The 24,529-nt window shown below is 49.5% G+C and overlaps 1 pseudogene across 1 annotated transcript; it reads left to right on the top strand.

Annotated features, from left to right (window-relative positions):
• Positions 1 to 13,040: 13,040 nt before the first annotated feature.
• Positions 13,041 to 15,723, top strand: LOC308511926 (olfactory receptor 10K2-like; annotated as a pseudogene). The gene is made up of 2 exons: positions 13,041 to 13,710; positions 15,696 to 15,723. The product of its transcript is annotated as an olfactory receptor 10K2-like (transcript).
• The last annotated feature ends 8,806 nt before the right edge of the window (positions 15,724 to 24,529 follow it).

Raw genomic sequence — 24,529 nt, forward strand, 5'->3', positions numbered from 1 at the left:
GGGCCCTCTCCCCACAGCCATGGGTCTCGGGCAGGCAGTGGCTGAGGCAGTAGCGGTGGCTGCAGTGTGGGCAGAGCTGGCCCAGAGTCACGACGCTGGCTGGGCACTTGGCGAGGCCACAGGTGTTATCAGGGTGTCGAAGTCCTCTGTGGAGGGCAGACCCAAGGCCAGGGTCCTTTTGCATCTTTCTTCTTTTTCTTTTATGGCAACTTCCGCAGCCCCGACTGGGGGCCCGTGGGCCCTCCTTGGCTCGCTGCTCCTGCCTGCCCCTCTCCCTCTGCAGTCGCTCCAGGTGCACAGCCCTCAGGTCCAGGCTGCTCGGCTCTCGCCTGGGGGCTCCGTCTGCACGGGGGCTGGAGGGCTCGGGATGGAGAGGGACTTTGCTGTCAGTCCCTACCGGGACAGGTGGGACAGGTGGGACAGGTGGGACAGGTGGGACTGGTGGAGCCAATTTTTTTTGGCCATGTGCACATAGATTTAATTCTTAAATAATTTATACTCCTCTGAAACAAAACTCTGCAGCCCGTGATTGCCATGGCGATTGGAGGGCAGGAGAGCCTGGGCGCAGGCCAGGCGGCACCTGGGCACCCCAACACCTGACATGCAAAGGTCGGGGATGAAATGACTTTTCCCAACCACATCTGCAAATATCCTGGGGAAGGCATCACTGAAGAGTTCACCACAACTCTCTTACTTGGCAAGGAAGAAAACAGTTGGCAATGGAAACAATCCCTTACATCAAAGTTAAGGTCCCTCTGGGTAAAAAAGAATATTTCCAACGTAAAGGAGGGAGCAGGCAAAAATAATAGGTTCTCATGACTTCCACTGAAGATTGAGCATATGACAGAGTCAAAACGAACATACAAATTAAAATAGACAGTGGACATTCGAATGACCTGAATCAACTGTCACTGTTTGTCCCAATAGCAGCAATGCTTATGTGATAATATAGTTTAACAGGCATACAAAACAAGTCACATGATAAGATAGGTTCAGCTTCTAAAGTAAATTGAATATGTTCTTTTAAAATTCTAATGTCCTTTCCTCTGACTATAATTCTTAATTTTCCAATCAGAAAATTACCCCAGGTGATCCAGTAACATGTAGAACTCCAGTAACCTAACTTATTTAAAAAAACAAACATCCCAACCATTTTTAAAATATTTAAATTGATATTTTAGGGTTAAAATTACAGAAGATATTTAGATCCAAATATATTTTCTGAATAGAAAATATTTGTTTTTGATTTAAATATTATATATATATATATATATATATATATATATATATATGTATATATAAAATACATTTTCCCAAGGAACTCTGAATTAGTACCATTCCCTCTAACTTTCTTCAAATTGAGAGAATCTATGGAGTTCCCTATACTGCACAAGTTTTAATGAAAGAAAATAAGACTTTCTAAGAGCATCAAATACATGTTTTCTTATTTACAAACATACACACTCTTCTCTCTCTTTAAAATATATTCTTACTGATTGGAAGGGAGGAAGGGAGAGGGAGAGAGATAGAAACATCAATGATGAAAGAGAATCATTGATCGGCTGCCTCCTACACACCCCGTACTGGGGATCAGGCCAAAACCTGGGCATGTGGCCTGACCTGGAATCAAACTGTGACTTCCTGGTTCATAGGTTGAGATGCTAAACCACTGAGTCACACCCGCCGGGCTCAATTCTTATTTATAAATTCATTCCAAGGACATATACAGCTTGAAAAGCTTTGGAAGCAGTTTCAAAAAATCTAGCTTTTAAGTAACAAGAAAACAGGTATAGAAGAAACTTTAAATTAAAAGAAAAAAATTGTTTTAATTTATTCAAGAGTGGGAACATCCTCCATGAAAATGTGTGCCTTGACTGTGGATGGCTGGGTGGCCTTATCACACCTTAGGAATTCAAATGCTTTTTACAATGAAAAGAAAGAGAGTTTCATCTCATTTCTCTCCCAGGGTAGATGTCTGTCAACAGAAGGCAGACATCAATAAAAGGAGGGGCTTGCACAATCAAGCCAGAAAGTCAGCAATCTATGAATAATCCAGAACCCAGTATTTATCTTCTCTGCCACACACCCTCCCTCCCAGCCAGTGAGCAAGATAATTACCCTCAAGTCAAGCTAAGTGCCCCCCAGTCACAGTGGCCCAATGCTGACATACAAAGCATACAAATAATTCTCACTCTGGCATAAAAGTGACAACTTTCTTGGAAGAAAAGCAGATACTGTAAATTTCTCAAAGTCTTCCTGAAACACTTTTTAAAGTAATTTTTACTTCTTTAGAAAAATGCATACATGGCAAACCATCTGTAATAAAAGGCCCATTCTATAAAATTTTACCTGGTCCTACTCATATCTGCAATCATAATCATATTTACAGACAAATATATCTATACTAATAAAAGAGTAATATGCTAATTAGACTGGGAGACCTTCCAAGAGACCTTCCAGATGTTCTGGACAAAGTCATGGTGGCGGGCCAAGGTAGAGGCGGTTAGAGGCCAAGAGGGGAGGCAGTTGTGGGTGATCAAGCTGGTGGGGGGTGGGGCCATTAGGGGTAAGCAGACCAGCAGGGGGGGCAGTTGGGGGCAAGCAGGCCATCAGTGGGGGTCAGTTGGAGGTGATCAGGACAGCGGGGGGGGGGAAGTTTGGAGTGAGCAGGCCAGCAGGGGGACAGTTGGGGATGAGCAGGCCAGTGGGGATGGAAGGTAGGGGAGAGCAGGCCAGCAGGGGGGGGGCAGTTTGGGGTGATCAGGCTGGCGGGGGGACATTTGGGGGTAAGCAGGCCAGCAGTGGGGGGGGGGCAGTTGGGGGCGAGCAGGCCAGCAGGCAGAGTGGTTAGAGGCAATCAGGCAGGCAGGCAGGCAGGCAGGTGAGCAGTTAGGAGCCAGCAGTCCCGGATTACAAGAGGGATGTCCGACTGCTGGTTTAGGACCAATCCCTGTAAACTGGCAGGACATTTTTCGAAGGGTCCCAAATTGGAGAGGGTGCAGGCCAGGCTGAAGAACACACCCTCCCCTGTGCACGAATTTTGTGCACCGGGCCACTAGTGGAATAATAATAATCAATGGCATGACCCTGGCCGGTGGCTCCAGTGTTTGGAGCATCATCTTTTACACCAAAAGATTGTGGTTTGATTCCCGGTCAGGGCATATGCCTAGGTCAGTGATGGCGAACCTATGACATGCGTGTCAGAGGTGACACATGAACTCATTTTTTGGGTTGATTTTTCTTTCTTAAATGGCATTTAAATATATAAAATAAATATCAAAAATATGTCTTTGTTTTACTATGGTTGCAAATATCAAAAAATTTCTATATGTGACACGGCACCAGAGTTAAGTTAGGGTTTTTCAAAATGCTGACACGCTGAGCCCAAAAGGTTCGCCATCACTGGCCTAGGTGGTGGCTTCTATCCCTGGTGAGGGCGCTTCTAGAAGCAAACAATCATGTTTCTCTCTCTCTCTCTCTCTCTCTCTCTCTCTCTCTCTCTCTCTGACACACACACACACACACACACTTCCTCATTCTCAAAAATTAATTAAAACATCCTGTGGGATGAGATGTGTTTAAAAAACAACCAATAACAAGAATTGAGTGATTACCACATTCCAGTCACTGTTCTAAATACTAAACATGAATTAGCTCATTTCATCCTGAAATACACCATTTTCATTATGGTTATCGTTAGGAGTGAGATGATTGGTAATCCTTTTCTGAATTTTCCCATATTTTTTCTGGTTTGGCCATGGGCATAGATTACATTTGTAAACAGAAAAAAAAAATTCAGAAAGTTATTCAGCAATTGTTGTTCAGAGAAACTTCTAATTAGATCCCAAGTGAACTACTTTGCTCAAGTTTGAATTATCCTCTTCTATTCATTGGGGGCCAATCTGTCCTTTGAAAGTGCTTGCCCTTGGCCCCTTTTCCTGATGCAGGTAGGAGGACTGTGGTGAAGTCCCTGAAGTCACAGAGCCTGGGCACCCAGCCTAATGACTGTGGGGCCCGTGTGGCACAGCCCTGCTGTCCTCATGACTTTGAGCTGCTTCCCAAGAGCAATCCTTCCTAAACTCCACACATAATGCCCATCCGACATGGACACTTACTCCTCTAGAGGCAGCTGCAAGTTTGCTGTCATCAGCATTTCGTCAGGATGACACAAGGTAATATTTTGCTCTCTAATCCTTCCAAGTACTCCAGTTCACCTGCACATGTGTGCATGAGCAAGAAACACACGCACACGCAGCGACATACTAAGTAAATGCTCAGCACAGCACAGCTTCACATCTCCGTAGCGCCAGGTCTAGACTAAACCCTCTGGCTGCATAGCGGCTAAGGCCTTCACATTTCTGAATCAAAGGAGACTTGTTTGGAATGTAGCAAATATATCTAAAAGCACATTAGGCATAATATGTAATGTTTAAGTCTAATAGGGGTTGGGGCCAGGGTGTATACATTCACGGAAGGTGATGGTTAAATCAACAGCGATCTTTTTACCAGTTGCCAGATACTCAACATCTTTTTTGAAATCCTCCATTATTTCCCATTTAACTCGGAGCACAAGTCCTTAGTATGACCTGTCAACTCTCTGACCCCTCTCCTGCCACTATCTTCTTCACTCACTCTGCTCCTGCTTACTGGTCTCCTCCCTCCCCCCACCACCTTCCAGTCTTTGCTCCAATCTCACTGTCACAACCCGCAACCACCCCATTTAAAATTGAAAACCACTCTTCCCAGTACTCCTCATCCTTTCCCCTGCTAAGACTCTCCACCTGGCCATACACTACATAGTTACTGCTTTTGTTTCTTCACTGTCCCTCCCCATTCATTTAGAATGTCCATGGAGGCCTGGAACAGTGTCGAGCAATAAATGTTGCTTGAATTATTGAATAATTGAATACAGAAAATGTAAGAAAGCATCCTTGTGGACTAGGAATAGGGAAGAACTTTTAAAATGTCATTTAAAACTAATAAGGGATTAATATCAAGAATATATTTTTAAAACAACCTCCTGGTCATCAAGAAGATAACGGCAATCCTAGTTTTGTAATGGGGCAAAGGATATGAATGGTCTAGTTACAGAAGAAGAAACCCCCAAAGATCCCAAGGATATGGTGCAGTGGAGATGGCCACAGTCCTAGCAGAGGGCACCCTGACACAACTGTGTCAAATAGTCTGCCCATCCCGAAAACCCGGCAACTGGGCCCTTGAGAAGCTGTCACCTACCCCCTTAAGGAGTTTATATGAGGATGTTCATCACAGCATTCTTTGTGGAGGTGGAAGATGGAGCCACCTGGTGTCCAACTGACTTTCTCTTCTGCCCTTGGTTCAGACCATTGGGTGTGTCAGGCCACAGGCACTGAATGTTCCCCATCTCCACCGAAAGCTTTTCCAGGGAGGCTCAGAGCTGACCAGGGTCGTCTGTAGTCCATTTGCTAAAGGTGGGGGATAAAAATCACGTTAAAGGTGATGACTCCCTTACACCCAGCGCACACCCCCTCTCCTGAGACCTGACACTCGAGTGTCTCCTTGTATGCACGACGCGGCCCCTCTCTGCCTAACACTGGCTCTTAGGCCCTGAGCACTTGCCCCCACTCCATCTCGGCTCCTTCTACAGCTGACACAGCCCGCGTGCTGCCCTTCACGGTGAACATCTTTTGAACCGCCTGCAGGTGGTGTTGGTCATCTGTGGCCATGGACCTGCCGGCCATCTCTGCCTCCAGGAGGCAGCTGAAAGCACAGTGAGCTTGCTGGGGAAGACGTGGTTAAGGCGCCATCCGCAGCTGAATTTTCCAGTGCCTCGGGCTTCCTTATACCGCAGAGGCTGGCCTTCACCCCAGGCTCCCGCTCAAGTTGTCTACCCACAACTCCCCACCTCAGGCCACCTTGGCCCGCGTCCCTCCTCACACAGTTCATCCTGTCCAACCTCCGCCACTCCCTCAGGCTGCTTCACGACCCTGTAGGCGCTTCGCTGTCGACTCATCGACTCCCCTCCCACTGGCTACCCCAGGTCCCCTCCCTGCTCCTATTTTTATCTTCCCCAGGCTGCCCTGTGCCCTGTCCCCAAAGCCAGCCCTAGCCTCGCAGGAATCCCTGAGCCATCCCTTGGCTACCAGTCCTCAGGGCATCGTCGGAAAGGATGCAAGACCACCTTTCGGTTTCCTGGTCCTGCAGCCACAGATGTTGCATGTCTACCTGGTGCAGAAACATGGAGTGCCCGTGCCACAGTGGGAGCACCTATGGCTGCTGCTGCCATGGTTTCCTCGTCTCCTGGCCACCCAGGGAACCAGGGGCCACCCTGATTGTTGGGATACCAGGGGCACCCTGGCAATGGGGCCACCAGGACCACGCTGGCCAGGAGGGCTGCCAGGGCCACTCTGGGTGTCGGGACCGCCAGGGTTAGTCGAGCCCCCAGGACCACGCTGGCCTTCCAGATCGCCAGGGAGACCGTGGCCGGTAGGGTTTCCAGCTCCACCCTGGTCTCCAGGGCCTCCGAGTCTACCCCCTGCCCCAGCCCGACCACCCGCATCTTTGCCTGCAGCCTGCATGGCTGCTGCAAATCCCCTGCACCCCCTGGCTCCAACTTAAAGATGACGGCCCCCCTGCCCACGAATGAGGGACTGAGGCTCTCCCAGGAAGTCCCACCCTTTCGCGCAAGGCAACCAGGCGTCTCCAGGGCGCCCTCCTGTCTGCGCAGACGACCCCCTTGGATTCAGAGGCAGTGCGACTGGCTCAGGCCACCTGGGCCCAGACCCACAGCCAGCTTAGCCAATGAGCACTCCCGCCAGAAGCTCTGCTGCCTGGAGCGGAGCGCTGTGCACCCATTGCGCCTGTGCCTGCACAGACAGACCCACTAGCTGGTTTCCTGGCAGGAGAGGCCTGCCCTGGGCGTCTGTGCTGAGTCTGCTGGGAACTGAGGGTTTCCCGCCACCTGGCCCCGCCCCCAGCTTCCGGCTGAGCCTGGGGCAGGCCTGGCCTGACTGCCCTCATGTAACTCAAGCTCGCTGACCCCTGGTCCCCTGGATGGAGTTCTGGGAGGGACTCGGCGCCTCTGGGCTAGTCCTGGCCTGTCTTCCTCTCTGGCCTCCACCTGCTGCTGCATCTGAATCTGCAGAGATGGGTGGGGCCCCGCCCTGGGGAATTCCCAGCAGCAGTCGCTCCTCCATCCCTCTGTATTGCTGAGTGCTATTCCATGCACAGGCGTATCAGGATCGGTGTAACCATTCACCTGCGGATGGACATTTCGGTTGTTTTTTTTTATTTTTTATTTTATTTTATTTTTTATTATTTTTTTATTGCTTAAAGTATTACAAAAAGTATTACATATGTCTCCTTTTTTTCCCCCACCCTTGAAAATCCCCTGGCCTCCCCTACCCCCCAGTGTCTTATGTCCATTGGTTATGCTTATATGCATGCATACAAGTCCTTTGGTTGATCTCTTACCCACCCCCCTCCTGCCCTCCCACCCTCCCCGGCCTTCCTGCTGTAGTTTGACAGTCTGTTCGAGGCAGCTCTGCCTCTGTATCTATTTTTGTTCATAAGTTTATAATGGTCTTTATTATCCACAAATGAGTGACAATCATGTGGTATTTTTCCTTCATTGACTGGCTTATTTCACTTAGCATAATGCTCTCCAGTTCCATCCATGCTGTTGCAAATGGTAAGAGTTCCTTCTTTTTTATAGCAGCATAGTATTCCATCATGTAGATGTACCACAGTTTTCTAATCCATTCATCTACAGATGGGCACTTAGGCTGTTTCCAGATCTTAGCTATGGTAATTGTGCTGCTATGAACATAGGGGTGCATATATCCTTTCTGATTGGTGTTTCTGGTTTCCTGGGATATATTCCTAGAAGTGGAATCACAGGGCCAAATGGGAGTTCCATTTGTAGTTTTTTGAGGAAACTCCATACTGTCTTCCATAGTGGCTGCACCAGTCTGCATTCCCACCAGCAGTGCACAAGTGTTCCTTTTTCTCCACATCCTCTCCAGTACTTGTCGTTTGTTGATTTGTTGATGATAGCCAGTCTGACAGGTGTGAAATGGTACCTCATTGTTGTTTTGATTTGCATCTCTTGGCTGATTAGTGACTTTGAGCATGTTTTCATATGTCTCTTGGCTTTCTGAATGTCCTCTTTTGAAAGGTGTCTATTTAGATCCTTTGCCCATTTTTTGACTGGATTGTTTATCTTCCTTTTGTTAAGTTGTATGAGTTCCCTATAAATTTTGGAGATTAGGCCCTTATCAGATATGACATTGGCAAATATGTTTTCCCACACAGTGGGTTTTCTTGTTGTTTTGTTGATGGTTTCTTTTGCTGTGCCGAAGCTTTTTATTTTGATGTAGTCCCATTTGTTTATTTTCTCTTTAGTTTCCAATGCCCTAGGAGCTGTATCGGTGAAGAAATTGCTTCGGCATATGTCTGAGATTTTGTTGCCTTTGGATTTTTCTAGTATTTGTATGGTTTCCCGTCATATATTTAAGTCCTTTATCCATTTTGAGTTTATTTTTGTGTATGGTGTAAGTTGGTGGTCTAGTTTCATTTTCTTGCATGTATCTGTCCAATTTTCCCAACACCATTTATTGAAGAGACTATCTTGACTCCATTGTATGTTCTTGCCTCCTTTGTCAAATATTAATTGAGCGTATTGGTTGGGGCTGATTTCTGGGCTCTCTATTCTATTCCATTGATCTATATGTCTGTTCTTGTGCCAGTACCAGACAGTTTTGAGAACAGTGGCTTTGTAACACAGCTTGATATCTGGTATTGAGATCCCACCTACTTTGTTCTTTTTCAGGATCGCTGCAGCTATTCGGGGTCGTTTTTTATTCCAGATGAATTTTTGGAGAGTACGTTCTAGGTCTGTGAAATATGCCATTGGTATTTTAATAGGAAGTGCATTGAATTTATAGATTGCTTTGGGCAGTATGGACATTTTAATGATGTTGATTCTACCAATCCAAGAACATGGTATGTTCTTCCATCTCTTTATGTCTTCCTCTATCTCTTTTTTCAACGTCCTGTAGTTTTCTGAGAAGAGGTCTTTTACCTCTTTAGTTAAGTTTATTCCTAGGTAGCTTAATTTTTTTGGTGCGATGGTAAATGGGATTGCTTTTTTAGTCTCTCTTTCTGCACATTCACTATTGGTGTATAGAAATGCCATAGATTTCTTGGCGTTAATTTTGTATCCTGCTACATTGCCGAATTCATTTATTAAGTCTAATAGTTTATTGATGGAGTCTTTAGGGTTTTTTTTAAGTATAATATCATGTCATCTGCAAATAAGGACAGTTTTACTTCTTCTTTTCCAATTTGGATGCCTTTTATTTCTTCTTCTTGTCTAATTGCAATGGTTAATACTTCCAGTACTATGTCGAACAGGAGTGGTGATAGTGGGCATCCCTGTCTTGTTCCTGTTCGGTTGTTCTTTTTTTATAAAAATATATATATATATTTTATTGATTTTTTACAGAGAGGGTGAGCGATAAAGAATTAGAAACATTGATCAGTTGCCTCCTGCACACCCCCTACTGGGTATGTGCCCGCCACCAAGGTACATGCCCTTGACTGGAATCGAACCTGGGACCCTTCAGTCCGCAGGCTGACGCTCTATCCACTGAGCCAAACCAGTCAGAGTTCGGTTATTCTCAATAGAGTTGATATGACAATTTGTGAGGACATATGGTTTTAATAATCAGGTAAATAGCAGACATGACCTTGCTCGGTCATATGGTTAAGTGTACCTTTAACTTTATAAGCAACTGGAGAACTGTTGTTCAATCTGATTATGGCAACTTACATTCCCACTAGCAATCTATGATCTTTTCATTTTGTCTCTATTCTCTTTTAGTCGTACTTATATCTTCCAACTTTATTCCTCTTTTTCAAGTTTGATTCTCCATTCTAGGTTCTTTGCATTTCCATATACATGTTAGAATTAGTTTGTCAATTTCTGCAAAGTCAGGATTTTTGTTAGCTTTATACCAAATTCATAGAATAGTGGATCTTCCAACCCATGAACATGACATATTTTTTACACTTATGTAGGTTTTCTTCACTTTCTCTTAACAGTTTTAAGTTTTCACTGTGAGTGTTTTGCACATATTAAGTGCATCACCAAATATTTCATGTTTTAGGATATCATTATAAATGCTAGTGATTTTTTAAATGTCATTTGTCTTTTTTTGTAGGTAGGATTTTTTACACATGCAAACATGTCTTGTCCTCTCTGAATTAAGCCACTGAAGAGGTGACTGTGGGTGGAGGGGAGCTGAATTCCAGGTTCAGAAGCACTCACCCCACCTCCTTGGGTTCCTCTGCCTCTGAGCCTCAATTTCTCCCTTCCAAAGCTTGAAGTAGCAGCCGCTCCCTCCTGGCCTTCTGATGACTAGATATAGTGATGAATGGGAAGTATTCAAGCCAGAAAATAATTACAAGCCTCTATTTTCAAAGGAGACTTAACCCACTAGGCAAATAGGCATAGGATGCAAACAGGCAGTGGGCAAGTTTGGAAAGCTTTTCTGTGACATGTCATACAGGTGTCCCAAATAATGTAGATGGAGCCACATTAAACACCAATCAGAAAGAATATATACATCCCAATGTTCACAGTAGCATTGTTTACAATAACTAAGATCTGGAAGCAGCCCAGGTGCCCATCAGTAAGTGAATTGATAAACACACACACACACACACCAAAAAGCTGTGGTACATTTACACAGTGGAATACTATGCAGCAGTAAAAGAGAAGGATCTCTTAACCTTTAAGACAGTATGGAGGGACTGGGAAGGTATTAAGTCAGAGAAAGAGAAGTATCACAGGATCTCACTTAATGTGGAAGATTATGGACAAATTAAACTGATGAAGAAAACAGATGCAAAGGAATGGAAGCATGGAACACACTGATGAATCTCAGAGGGTAGTGGGGCAGGAGGAGGTGGGAAGAGATTAACAAAAGAACTTATATGAATACTAGAGGCCCAGTGCATGAATTCGTGCATCTTGAAAGAAACTGTGGGCTGGGAGGCTGCAGTGGGCACAGAGGCGGTTCTCAGCCCACCTTCCCTGCCCCCGCCCCTCCCGCTGCATCTCCTCCCCCCAAGTCCCCTGCAGGCCAGCAGCCCTGCTCCCACCACCACCACTCCCATGCATTGATGGCTCCAGCCCCGCTCACACCCACTGATGGCGCCTAGTGATTGGAGCCAGCACCAGGAGCCGGCAGCAGGTGCAGACACCCAGTGGGACTGCGGCACGCAGGAGCACAGAATTTTCAGTAACCACCAGAGGCTCACCCCGATGGCAGCGACTGGCGTCCGCCTTGGTCTGGTGCCCCTGTTCACCTGCTCCACCATCCCACTATGGCCGATGCCCGCCATGTTCTGGCACGCTCCCTGGTGTTCAGTGCATGTGATAGCGACTGTTTGGTTCTGTTCGGTTTTTCTGTCATTCAGTCTATTAGGGTTTTATATAGAGAGATATGCATAACACATGGACCCATTCAATAGTGGGGGCCTGTGGGATAGAGGGAGTCAAAGGGGAAAAAAGAGGACATCTGTGATACTTTGATCAATAAAGGTTGTTGTGTTTTTTTTTAAATGGAGCCCATTTGCCTATCTTTTGCTTGAAACCATTGGAATGTTAAAACTGGGCAAATTAACCTTTGGACGGGGCCTAGGGAAACCTTATGTGCCAAAGAACTGTTTACAAACATAACTAGAGCCCTGGCTGGTGATACTCTGTGGTGAAAGCGTGTTGGCCTGTGCACCAAAGTCTCCAGGGTGTGATTCCAGGGAAAGGGCAGGTACCTGGATTTCAGGTTCACTCCCTGCCCAGTTGGAGTGCGTGTGGGAGGTAGCCAGTGAATGTGTTCTCTCAAATTGATGTCTCTTTCTCTCTCACCCTAGCTCTACCTCTATCTCCCCTGCCCTCCCTCCCTTCCAATTTCTCAGAAAAGCAAAGGAAAAAATATTCTCAGCTGAGGATTAAACAAAAAACACATAAGAAAGCAGGTATTATGACTACTGGGCTGAAAAGTGAAAGCATCATTAAGCATAAACATGACTATGTTTTGTTATCCGCACCAATAGAAACGCCGCCTTTCTGTGGATGTAAGTGTCCCCCTGCCTTTCTCAGAAATACCCTCTCCCCTTGCCTCCTAATTGGAACACTGTTTGCCTGAATCAGAGCTTTCCTGGATAGCTATTCTTTTGACCTCAAGTAAATGCTAATTTGCATCTCACTTTGAAAGACCTTTTATGTGTAGGTTGACACAGGAAATAGTTTCAGCTTTGCAGGCCACGTGATCCTTCGAGACCACTGGCCTCTGGTGTTTTGGCGGGAAAGCTGCCCTAACCAGGATGTGGACCAATCTGCTCCAACAGAATTACTGGCCGGCTGCATTCAGGCCAGAGGCCATAGTTTATGGATCCCTGAGTTCAATCAGTCAGCAGTTCTTTATTCTCAGTGACTAGAGGGCAGGATGTAAGAAGCTCATAGAACATAGACCAGGGCCAAGCCTGGCAAAGTGGGTTGGAGGCCCTGGAGAGGTGGCTACACTCTCATCTGTGGAAAGGGCTGCAGAGTCTCCCACAACTTGGACAATTGCTAGAAAACTGCCTTTTCTAGCCCAGGAGTTCTACAGGGGAATATAAGATGCCCCGCTGCAGAAAAACCACACCTTAAGCTCCAAACAGCCGATCAGTGATTCTCTCTCATCGTTGATGTTTCTGTCCCTCTCTCCCTCTCACTTCCTCTCTGAAATAAATACAAATATTTTTACTTATTTAAATATATATATTTTTATTGATTTTTTACAGAGAGGAAGGGAGAGGGATAGTGAGTTAGAAACATCAATGAGAGAGAAACAATGATCAGCTGCCTCCTGCACACCCCCTGCTGGGGATGTGCCCGCAACCAAGGTACGTGCCCTTGACCGGAATCGAACCCGGGACCCCTCAGTCCGCAGGATGACGCTCTATCCACTGAGCCAAACCAGCCAGGGCACAAATATTTTTAAATATATAAATAAATGTGCTATACATTGGTCATTGTCCCCAACATGCTGGCCAGTTTCCTGTCCCGCAGCCAGCAGATGCCCATGCTGGGCTGTGCTCTGCAAATGCACCTCTTCATCGCTCTGGGAGAGCAGAGTGTTTCCTCCTGGCCGTGATGGCCTACGACCGCTTTGTGGCCATCTGCACGCCCCTGCGCTACACACTCATCGTCACCAGGGTCCTCTGTCTGCAGATGCTGGCTCTGGCATGCGTCAGCGGCTTTGCACTCTCGCTCACTCTTACCACCCTGATATTCCTCTTGCCCTTCTGTCAGTCCCATGAGATCAATCATTTCTTCTGTGACATCCCTGCTGTGCTGTTCCTGGCCTGCTCAGACACACGAGCCAATGAGATTGCCGTCTTCATGGTCTGCACGCTCATCCTGTTGATTCCCTTCTTACTGATACTGCTCTCCTACGGATTCATTATCACCGCCATCCTCAGCATCCACTCAGCCCAGGGCAGGAGCAAAGCCTTCTCCACCTGTGCCGGGCACCTGCTGGTCTCTCTTCTGCACTACGGCTGTGCAATATTCATCTACATTCGCCCCAAGTCATGCTACACCCCAGAACAGGACAAGATATTCTCTTTTACCTACACCAATGTAACTCCCACGTTCTACCCCATGGAACAAGGAAGTCAATGGTGCCCTGAGGCTCTAACTGCTTTGGCTCAGTGGATAGAGCATTGGCCTGCGGATTGAAAGGTCCCAGATTTGATTCCTGTCAAGGGCATGTACCTTCGTTGCGGGCATATCCCCAGTAGGGGGTGTGTATAAAGCAGCTGATTGATGTTTCTAACTCTCTATCCCAGCCGTGGGCAAACTACGGCCCCCGGGCCGGATCCGGCCCATTTGAAATGAATAAAACTAAAAAAAAAAAAAAGACCGTACCCTTTTGTGTAATGATGTTTACTTTGAATTTATATTAGTTCACACAAACACTCCATCCATGCTTTTGTTCTGGCCCTCCGGTCCAGTTTAAGAACCCATTGTGGCCCTTGAGTCAAAAAGTTTGCCCACCCCTGCTCTATCCCTCTCTCTTTGTCTCTGTAAAAAATCAATAAAGTATAATTTTTAAAAAAGGTGCCCTCATGAGACTCCTGGAGAGCTATAACTAGATGGGGCGGCAGCCTAAGCCAGGTGAAGGGCAAAGTAGACTGACTCCACCAGGACTAATCTGACCCCTGACAAGAACCCACTGGGTCATCTCACTGCACACCTTGTGGCTCCACTTCTCCCTTTGAGGGCTGATCCCTGGTTCTGCATGCACCTGAACTTTACCACACTCTTTCCTATGCTCAGAGAGATGGAACAAATCCTAATCCTGAGGCTTTCCAAAACGCAGCCATTCAAGGGGTGTTTTGTTGTCCCTTTGTGGACAATTACATTCATTATCTGGGACATGGTCAGAGGCATGGCCACCAACAGGAAGAAAGTCATGAGCTGACCCAAAGAAAACATTAAGGCACCACTTCTCTGGACAAAGAGTTAGCAAGGATAAAATAGAAGAATTTCCCAAGCCTAAACTAGGCAAAGTGAAGACGTGGAAAGGCAGAGCCTCCCAGAAATTTAATCCTGCATCACCACAAAACAACCCAGCGATCACTTGAGATACAACAGTGCAAAGCAAACAGCAGCAGCCCTGGGAGCCTGTGACCTGCTCTGCCCCATCAGCTCACCATCCTCACGAAGGCATTTCACTCACTGTCCACCCCAGTCCAGCCTCTGGGCTAGGTGACCCTCCTCCTTGCGTTGCTTAAAGGGCCACTTGCTCCTGGTAGGCAGTGCAGACTGCCCTTCCTCCCCCCTGCCCTGCCCTGCTGGGGGAGGTGCCCCTCCACCGTGGCCACAAGTGCTTACTCATCGCCCAGCACTGAAATGATTTGTCCCTGCCTGGCCTGGGGGCACCTGCAGGCAAGAGGTGTGATTACTCTCTGTTACCAGAGACCTGGCACCTAACAGGCACTCAGTACGCAGTAACCAAACTGTGAGCCCCATGGCTTCGGCTTACCTTCCCACCCCGGCTGCTAGTGAATGAAAGCCTTCACACCTGCTGAGCCGAGGCCACTGTGTTCAGGGACTCATGTCAGACGGAAAGATCTCAAGAGAGTGTTTGCTGACCCCACTCCCACCCACAGGCTGGGCTCTGTGCCATGGACCCTGAATTTTCCTCCATCATGGCACTGAGCAAGCAAGAATTGTTGATGGAATAAATGAATGAATGATTGGGCACCTTGTGTGTAACAGGCACTGGGCATAGCACTGGGACTACAGAAGAGCAACACAGACCCTGCCCTCAAGGAGCTCACAAATTAGCCTCGGGGATTGGGCACCGAAACAACTTTATTTCACACAATCGTTACCAGCTCTGCAGAGGAAGGAGTGACTTGTCCCAACCCCAAACCTAGGAACACCCACATTCTGCTAAAAGGGTCAGGAATGGGGCGACTGGGTCCTTGATGACCCTTCATTGGACAAGTAAACCAGCATGATGACCCTCTCCCTCTGGACTGCACAATCAGTCAATACATTTCCTTATAGTTTAAGCCCCAAAAGCATTCCTTACTGACACAGAAAAACCCAATGAGCATCAGCTATTTCCAACCTTGCCTGTCTCCTGAATTTGCAGTTCCTCCTACCCACCTCATGATGCGTAAGCGATGACCCCATCTTCTACACCAAAGAGGCCCCAGGGCCACCAGAGGGGCACTCCTGAATGGCAGTGGCAGATCTGGGTGGACAGGAACCATGTAGATAGATCATTTTTCCCAGTGCCCAGCCCTGCTTGCTTTTTGGTCAGAAGGATCGCCTAGAGCAGTGGTTGGCAAACTGCGGCTTGCGAGCCACATGCGGCTCTTTGGCCCCTTGAGTGTGGCTCTTCCACAAAATACCACATGCAGACGCGCACATACACTGCGATTGAAACTTCGTGGCCCATGCGCAGAAGTCGGTATTTTATGGAAGAGCCACACTAAAGGGGCCAAAGAGCCACATGTGGTTCATGAGCCGCAGTTTACTGACCACTGCCCTAGAGCAGCGGTGGCCACCTGGTGATCCTAAGACCACTGGTGGTCTGTGAGGTCCGAAAGGTTGGCGACCAGTGCCCTAGAGGCTCTGCCCAGGAGCTTACACACCAGCAGATTCCTGGTCACAGTCAGGGCTATGGGTGCTGTGCCAAAGTTAGGCTCAGGTTGCTATCAATGGGCAATGCTATTCCCCATCTTCTGGGATTGTGGTGAGGATTCGTGGATAAGCCCGGAAAGCGATGCCTGGGCAGCACCTGGCATTCAGGGTGCCGATCAATGGAAACAGGGATTAGCGAACTGATGGGTACTGGGTCCTTCCATGTTGCCCCCTCACCCTCCGGATGCCCTTCCTTCGGTGCCCTCAGAGCTGGGAGAGGCTGCAGCCTGGAAGGTTTGGGGGGCTGACTCCCTGAGGAGGTCCTGCGGGAAACTTAGATGGCGACTCCAGCTGGATCCCAGGGAAGGTGGTGATCATTGATTCCATATGGCTACGGAGAGAGCGATCAGGAGTGAGGGGGAGACAGACAGCGACCAAAATGGTAGCAGTTTGTTGCCCACAATACCCCACTGCAGCCCCATGTGGGCCCTGTGCTGCTGGGCCATCTGATGCCCTTACAAACGGTGCACGGATGCCCATCTATTTGGACAAGGCATCGTGGTTCATGCCAAATATCTTTTTAGATATATTTATTGCATTCCATACAAGTCCTCTTTGCTTCAGAAATGTGAAGGTCTTAACCGCTGTGCAGCCAGAGGGTTTAGGCTAGATCTGGTGCTATCAAGATACAGGCTGGATGTGCTGAACACCTACATCGCTGCGCGTGCATGTGCTGCTTGCTCATGCACACATATGCACGTGTACTTAGAAGGATTAGAGAGAAAAACATTACTTTGTGTCATCTTGATGAAATGCTGATGACAGCAAACTTGCAGTTGCCTCTAGAGCAGCGGTTCTCAACCTGTGGGTCGTGATCCCTTTGGCGGTCGAACGACCCTTTCACAGGGGTCGCCCAAGACCATCCTGCATGTCAGATATTTACATGACGATTCATAACAGTAGCAACATGACAGTTATGAAGTAGCAACGAAAATAATTTTATGGTTGGGTCACAACATGAGGAACTATATTTAAAGGGCCAGAAGGTTGAGAACCACTGCTCTAGAGGAATAAGTGTCCATGTCGGATGGGCATTATGTGTGGAGTTTAGGAAGGATTGCTCTTGGGAAGCAGCTCAAAGTCATGAGGACAGCAGGGCTGTGCCACACGGGCCCCACAGTCATTAGGCTGGGTCCCCAGGCTCTGTGACTTCAGGGACTTCACCACAGTCCTCCTACCTGCATCAGGAAAAGGGGCCAAGGGCAAACACCTTCAAAGGAAAGATTGGCCTTCAGTGAATAGAAGAGGATAATTCAAACTTGAGCAAAGTAGTTCACTTGGGAACTAATTAGAAGTTTCTCTGAACAACAATTGCTGAATAACTTAATTTTTCTCTGTTTACAATTGTAATTGATGCCCACTGTCAAAATTAGAAAAAAATTGGGCAAGTTTGGAAAAAAAAATAATTACCCATCATCTCCCTACTAAAGATAACCACAATGAAAATGTTGGTGTACTTCGGGATGGAATGAGGTCATTCATGTTTAGTATTTAGAACAGTGACTGGAACATGGAAATCACTCAATGCATGTTATTGCTTTTTAAAAAAAAATCTCATCTAAAAGTTGTTCTTATTAGTTTTAGAGGAGAAAAAGTGACAGAGAAACCTTGATGTGAGAGAGAAACAGGTCGGTTGCCTTCTGACTGGCCTGACCGGGAATCAAACCAACTACCTAGTACAGTGGTTGGCAAACTGCGGCTCGCGAGCCACATGCGGCTCTTTGGCCCCTTGAGTGTGGCTCTCCCACAAAATACCGACTTCTGCGCATGGGCCACGAAATTTCAATCGCACTGTATGTGCGCGCCTGTATGTGGTATTTTGTGGAAGAGCCACACTCAAGGGGCCAAAGAGCCGCATGTGGCTCGCAAGCCGCAGTTTGCCGACCACTGAATGTTTCCACACAGGGAATTGAACCTGTAACCTTTTGATGTATAGGATGACTCTCCAAACACCTGAGGCACCCGGCCGGGGTCATGTTATTGGTTATTATTATTCCCTTGTTAATAAGCTTAGGAAAGCCTTGCCCTGTCCAAAAATCAAAGTTCATCTAATTTTTTTCTAGTATATACACTTTGATTTTATTGTGTGATAATACAAAAAAACCTACTCATTACAAACCATTCATATCCTATACAAATGAATAGTATAAAAGTGAATGCATTCCTCCACACGTTTACCCCCGAGTCTCAGTGTGATACATTAAAAGCAGCTTCTGACCCCAGTGCTCATTTGTCCCATCCTATTTCATTCATTAAACAGTCACTTGCACCTCAGAAGTGTCCTTCAAAGTATTTGTCCCGTGAGTCTTGGCTGCGTCAGCAGAGAGCTGTGTCCAGGTGCAAACTCCCCTGCACTCCCAGGCCCCCTGTGCACAGGCTGTGCGGAGGCAGGAGAAGGGGGCGTGCAGGGAGCTGGAGGGGAGCGCGGGCACTGGGAACAGAGGTGTCCTCCCCAGCAGTGTGGCCTCAGGGGACATGAGGGACACAGGGGCCCAGATTCTCAGCAGGAACAGGCAGCCTGCAGGCGAGGGTGAGCAGGAAGATTCCAGAGATAAGTAGACAGCACAGGAAGGCGCTCCTTAGCGGGTCAGAGCAGAGCCCTTCACGTGTCACCTGTCCAGCCTGCTTCTCCCTCCTCGGCCCCATGGCAGCGTGACCCAGTTATGCCAATCCCTGGGGGTCCTCCTTGTCACCACACTGTTCGCCCTCCCCACTCAGTCCTTGCTGGATCTGTGGCTCTTACCTGCTAACAGCTACTTCCTGTGTTTCCTCTTGAATCCCTTCACCCACCTGCCCTGCTTGCTGTGTTCCTGTCTGGGATTCTGTCATCCTTTCTCCCCAAGGAGACAGCGCCCTGGGAAAGGCTTTCTGCAGGCTTCCCTCCCTGCTGTACTATTCCCAGTTCCCGGAACAGTGTGGGGCGCGGAGACCCCAGAACAAGTACTTCCCCATGGGAGCAGCTGGATGTGGGGAGGCCTCCCCTGTACCCTCCGTCCCTTCCCCTCTCCCATCCCCCAAACACAAGCAGAGGTGGAGCAGGAGCGGCTTTGTAAAATAACATTTCAATTGTCACATTTCCAGGTTGATTTATTAGTGGGGTTTTTTTTGGTGTTTATTTTTTTAGGAGAAAGGGATGGCCCCTTTGATAAGTCCCATCCCCTCGCACCCCTCAACGTGATCTCAGGGTGTGGGGAAAGTCTTTTGAGAATCTACTCAGCTGTAAGATAGCACGGCCTGTCTTACAAAGCTTTCCCACCAGGTTTGGGATTAGCTGTGACACAGACATGGCTTAAGTAAAGCTGCTACATGGAATACTTGAGATGTGGGAAGTGCATCAGCCTTAAGCTCAGATAGGGGCCCATTCCCTGACCCCTTCCCTGGCTGGTGCCCACAGTTGTGCCAAGCCAGGGGAGGAGTCCCTGATCCTTGGGAGGGACAGAACACCACATCTACCTACTCTTAACTTGTGGGCAGAAGGAGAGTGTTGGCACAGAAACACCCCTCCAGGCATTGCCCTAGCCCTGCCCACCTCTCTGTACCTTTCCTGGTGACTTGATCCCCTTTACAGACAGATCAGCTGACACAGGGTGTCCTACCAACTGAGGGCTCCTGGCACCTCTGACACCACCAGCCTTCTCCCCATCTCCAGCACACCCACCCTCCCACACCTAGGGGGAGGGAGAGCCCCCAGGAGGGCTGAGCCAGCGGAGGGTAAAGCAGCTGGGTTGTCCCAGGGCTGGTGCTGCGGCTCCTTTTCTGCTTGTGTCCAACTTGCTGGTCCCTCCTGAGCGCCTGGACCCCGCCCGCCCCAGCCTGAGGTCTGAGACAGGGCGGTGTGCGTGCAGGCAGAGGCAGAGGGGCCGGCAGCACTAAGAGGTGCTGAAGGAGCAAGGCCCATCCACCGCCACCTCCAGCGTCTGAGTTGGGGTTCACGGGGGCAGGGCAGGCAGGGCCAGGCGGGACTCCCGGGGGACCGGCCCAGAGGCCCCTGACCCACTCTCAGGCCCAACGACAGGGACCCCCAGCGGCCAGCTGTTCACCGTGAGGGTAGCTGGGCGGGCACCCGCACAGGCTCTGAGGCTCCCCCGCCAGCCTGTTGCTGGGCAGGCTTCGCGGGATACAGTCACGTGCCCAGGGCACTCATTGGCTGGGTTTCTGGCCAATGGAACAGGGCCTGTTTGCCTGCATGCGCTCAGGGCCTTCAAGTGGGGTCACCGGCTAGGGGGCGGAGCTTCCTTTCAGACCGTTGGCGCCTCAGGGGGAGCGGCTCTCAGAAGTCCCAAAGAGAGGCTGAGGGGCCATGGAGGATGACGACGGTGTCCCAGGCCGCGGGGCCGAAGATGGGGAAGGACAGGCCATTCCGGGTGACCCTGGCATCCCAGATGGCCCTGGAGGCCACGAGGGCCCCGGGAGAGGCGGCAGCGGGGAGGCTGGTGCTGTCGCCAGGGAAGCGCCACAGGTCGCCCGGGCCGTCGACGCTCCTGGGCCAAACGCAGATGCCGAGCCATTGCCCATGGCCGGAAGGCCAAGACCAGACATTTTCCAGTTGTATCCTATTTGAGGAGGGGCCGGGTGGTCAGGGGGACGGACCTAGGCCAGACACTGGGTCAGGAGGAGGGGTCAGCCTGGGGTAGGGAGGGAAGAGGGGCGGGGACGGCCGGGGGTGGGGGGGCGGGGGGCTGAGGGGATGGGTAATGGCGGACAGTGGAGATGGTGGGGGAGGCGGCCTGAGGGACCAGGAAGGAGGGACCATACGTGAGGGGACTAAGACGGGGGAGAGTGGCCTGAGCGGAAGCAGCAAAGTCTGGATGGGATGGTGCCTTAACTGACTCTCCTCTAGCTCCGTCCTGGTGCCATTCAGCTCATCCGTGGAGGCAGTGAGAGCGTGCCATTTCCTGGGCCCGCGTACCCAATCTCATGTAGCAGCAGTGGAGCAGGAGCTTATAGTGTCTGACAGTATTCTAACTATGTTAGTTCTAAGAAGGGTCATGGTGGGGGACTGGAGGTGGGGCGGGCAGGTGGCTAGGGTGGGTCTCCCGAGGGTCTTTATAACATTGAATTGGAGATTCTCCCCCCAAAGAAGATCCAGCCATGGCCAGTGAGCTCAGTGGTTAGTGCCTGGCGAGCACACTGGAGGGTGGAAGGTTCTATCCCCTGTTAAGGGCACCTACCTCGGTTGCAGGTTCAATACCTGCCCCTGCCCCCATCAGTTTATGGGTCAGTGTGTGAGGGAAGCAACTGATGCATGTGTTTCTCCTCTCACATTTATGTTTCTCTCTCTCTCTCTCTCTCTCTCTCTCTCTCTCTCTCTCGCGCGCGCTCTCTCCGTCTCTCCCCCCTCTCTCTTCCCCCCTCTCTCTCCCCCCTCCCTCCCACCTTCCACTCTCTTAAAATAAAAGAAAATAAATAAAATAAAATAATAGAATAGAATAAATAAAAGTCAGCTCTAGGGAGGTATTCAGGGTGAACTGGACCTGTCGCCACCTGAAGGGCCAGAGAGAGCTACGTGCATGCCGATTTTTGTATTTTCTTTTTCCCTCATTTAGCCAACTCACTGCTGAAGATCTTGACCAACTGCGAATTTCTATCACCTCCTGTATCCATGAGCTTTGCCTGCTGATCCGGAACATGCGGCTCACTGTGCCCCCATTTTTTTACTTTATCCCCAGGACGATAAGTGGGGGCTAGGACTAACCTAGAGGCCCTCCCTAGGTAGTGCATGCTTCCCTGAGGCATGGAACCCTACAGGAGTTGCCACTTCAGTATGGGGGCCTGATTGTTTGCTTGTACTGGCCCTTTGTTACTTTCAATTCCATTGTTTTGCTGTTGCTGGAAGAGGGGCTCTAGATTGTGCGTTACAGCAGAAAATACAAGTGAACTGCTACTCTTCTCTGAGTGCGGTTTTCTATTACCTGACACCCTCCACATTTACTTGCCTTTGTCTCTGGGTTGGAGCGGAGATGGGCAATTCAGTTAATCTAGTCAGGAGAAGACAATTTAAGAAAAAAAAGAAAATGAAAATGAATTGTGTCCTGCCATTCAGCATTAACAGCTGCTGGTATTTCTGAATATTTCCTTAGCTTTATAATTGCATTTATATATTGGATGCACAAAATAATATACAATGTATAAGTTTTGCAAATTCAGGATTAAATGTTTCCTGAACTATTTATATTTTCTTTTCTTGTGATGAGAACTTTAAAAATATACTCTATTTATTTGCTTGTTTGTTTATTTTATAATTCTTTGTTGTTGTGTTGCATGTCACCCTTTTCCGCCCATTGAACCCCTCCAGCCCACTCCCGCCCCCCACCCCAAGCCCTTACCACCCATTGTGGCCCTGGGCCATGCATATATGCATACAAGGTCCTTGGTTGATTACTTCCCACCACCCACCCTCCTCCATCTTCCCTCCCATATTCCGCACTCTGTTCCATGCCTCCATGTGTCTGCATCCGCTCCATTCATCAGTTTATTTTGTTATCTGAGAAAAACTTTAAGTACATGTCTCAGGATGCATAAAAGAAGGACAATCATATAATTGCTTAACATTCAGTGTTTCCGTTTTCCTTCTAATACAATGATTCAATGGGATTCTTCTATGATTTTGCGTGAATGGCTATTTCCTCAAGATAGATTCCAACAGGTATAAGGACTGAGTTAAAAATGTACGTTTCTATTTCTTTTCTTAAGGCTGTTAGTCTACAGTACGCAATTGCTATCCAAAAAGTGTGCCCTCCCCCCAGAGTTCTAGTTTGCTCACCTTCTTATACCACTAGGTCAGCAGACACAGGGTTATTTCTCAGTTGAGGGACCCTGGCACCCCTAGCCCTCCCCTGCCATTTGCCACCCCCACCCCTGAGGAGCAAGACTTTACTCCTAGGGGTAAGGACAGCCCATGAGGGCTATGCCAGCAGAGGGTAGAGCAACTGGGAGTTAGTTGTCCCAGGGTGGTGCTCCCGCTCCTGCTACCCTTGTGTCCAGCTGGTCCCACCGGAGCATGTGGATCCAGCCGGCCCAAGCCTGTCACCAGGAGACATGGCAGTGTGCGTGCCTGGCAGAGGCAGTGGGGCTGGCAGCTACCCCTCCCCCCGGCTAGCACCACGAAGTGACAGTGCCCGGGTGAGAAATGGGTGGTGCTGAAGGAGCAAGGCCCATCCATCCCAGCTCCTCCAGGGTCTCAGCTGGGGGTGCATGAGGGCGGGCAGCGCCCAGGAGGGACTCTTAGCGGACCTGTACAGGCTTTGAGGCTCGCCCAGAAACATGGCGTTGGGCAGGCTTAGGGACGGGGGGGTGGGGGCGGGCAAACAGTCACGTGCCCAGGGCCGCTTCTGGCCAATGGGGGCAGGGCATGTTTGTGCATGCGCTCTGGGGCGCCGAGTGCGATCACCTGCTAGGGGGCAGAGTAGCTTCCGGTTAGAACTTGGGCGCCCCTAGATAGGCGCTCTCAGAAGTCACAAGCAAAGGCCGAGGAGCCATGCAGACTGAAGAGGGAGGCGCAGGCGGCGTGGCCGAAGATGGGGAAGGCCAGGCCAGGCGACACTGGCAACCCAGATCGCCCTGGAGGCCACGAGGGCCCCGGGAGAGGCGGCAGCGGGGAGGCCGGTGCTGTCGCCAGGGAAGCGCCACAGGTCGCCCGGGCCGTCGACGCTCCTGGGCCAAACGCAGATGCCGGGCCATTGCCCATGGCCGGAAGGCCAAGACCAGACATTTTCCAGTTGTATCCTATTTGAGGAGGGGCCGGGTGGTCAGGGGGACGGACCTAGGCCAGACACTGGGTCGGGAGGAGGGGTCAGCCTGGGGTAGGGAGGGAAGAGGGGCGGGGCCGGCCGGGGGTGGGGGGGCGGGGGGCTGAGGGGATGGGTAATGGCGGACAGTGGAGATGGTGGGGGAGGCGGCCTGAGGGACCAGGAAGGAGGGACCATACGTGAGGGGACTAAGACGGGGGAGAGTGGCCTGAGTGGAAGCAGCAAAGTCTGGATGGGATGGTGCCTTAACTGACTCTCCTCTAGCTCCGTCCTGGTGCCATTCAGCTCATCCGTGGAGGCAGTGAGAGCGTGCCATTTCCTGGGCCCGCGTACCCAATCTCATGTAGCAGCAGTGGAGCAGGAGCATATAGTGTCTGACAGTATTCTAACTATGTTAGTTCTAAGGAGGGTCATGGTGGGGGACTGGAGGTGGGGCGGGCAGGTGGCTAGGGTGGGTCTCCCGAGGGTCTTTATAACATTGAATTGGAGATTCTCCCCCCAAAGAAGATCCAGCCATGGCCAGTGAAGCTCA

Source organism: Myotis nattereri, assembly GCF_964212035.1.
Source record: "Myotis nattereri genome assembly, chromosome: X".
NCBI lineage: Eukaryota > Metazoa > Chordata > Mammalia > Chiroptera > Vespertilionidae > Myotis > Myotis nattereri.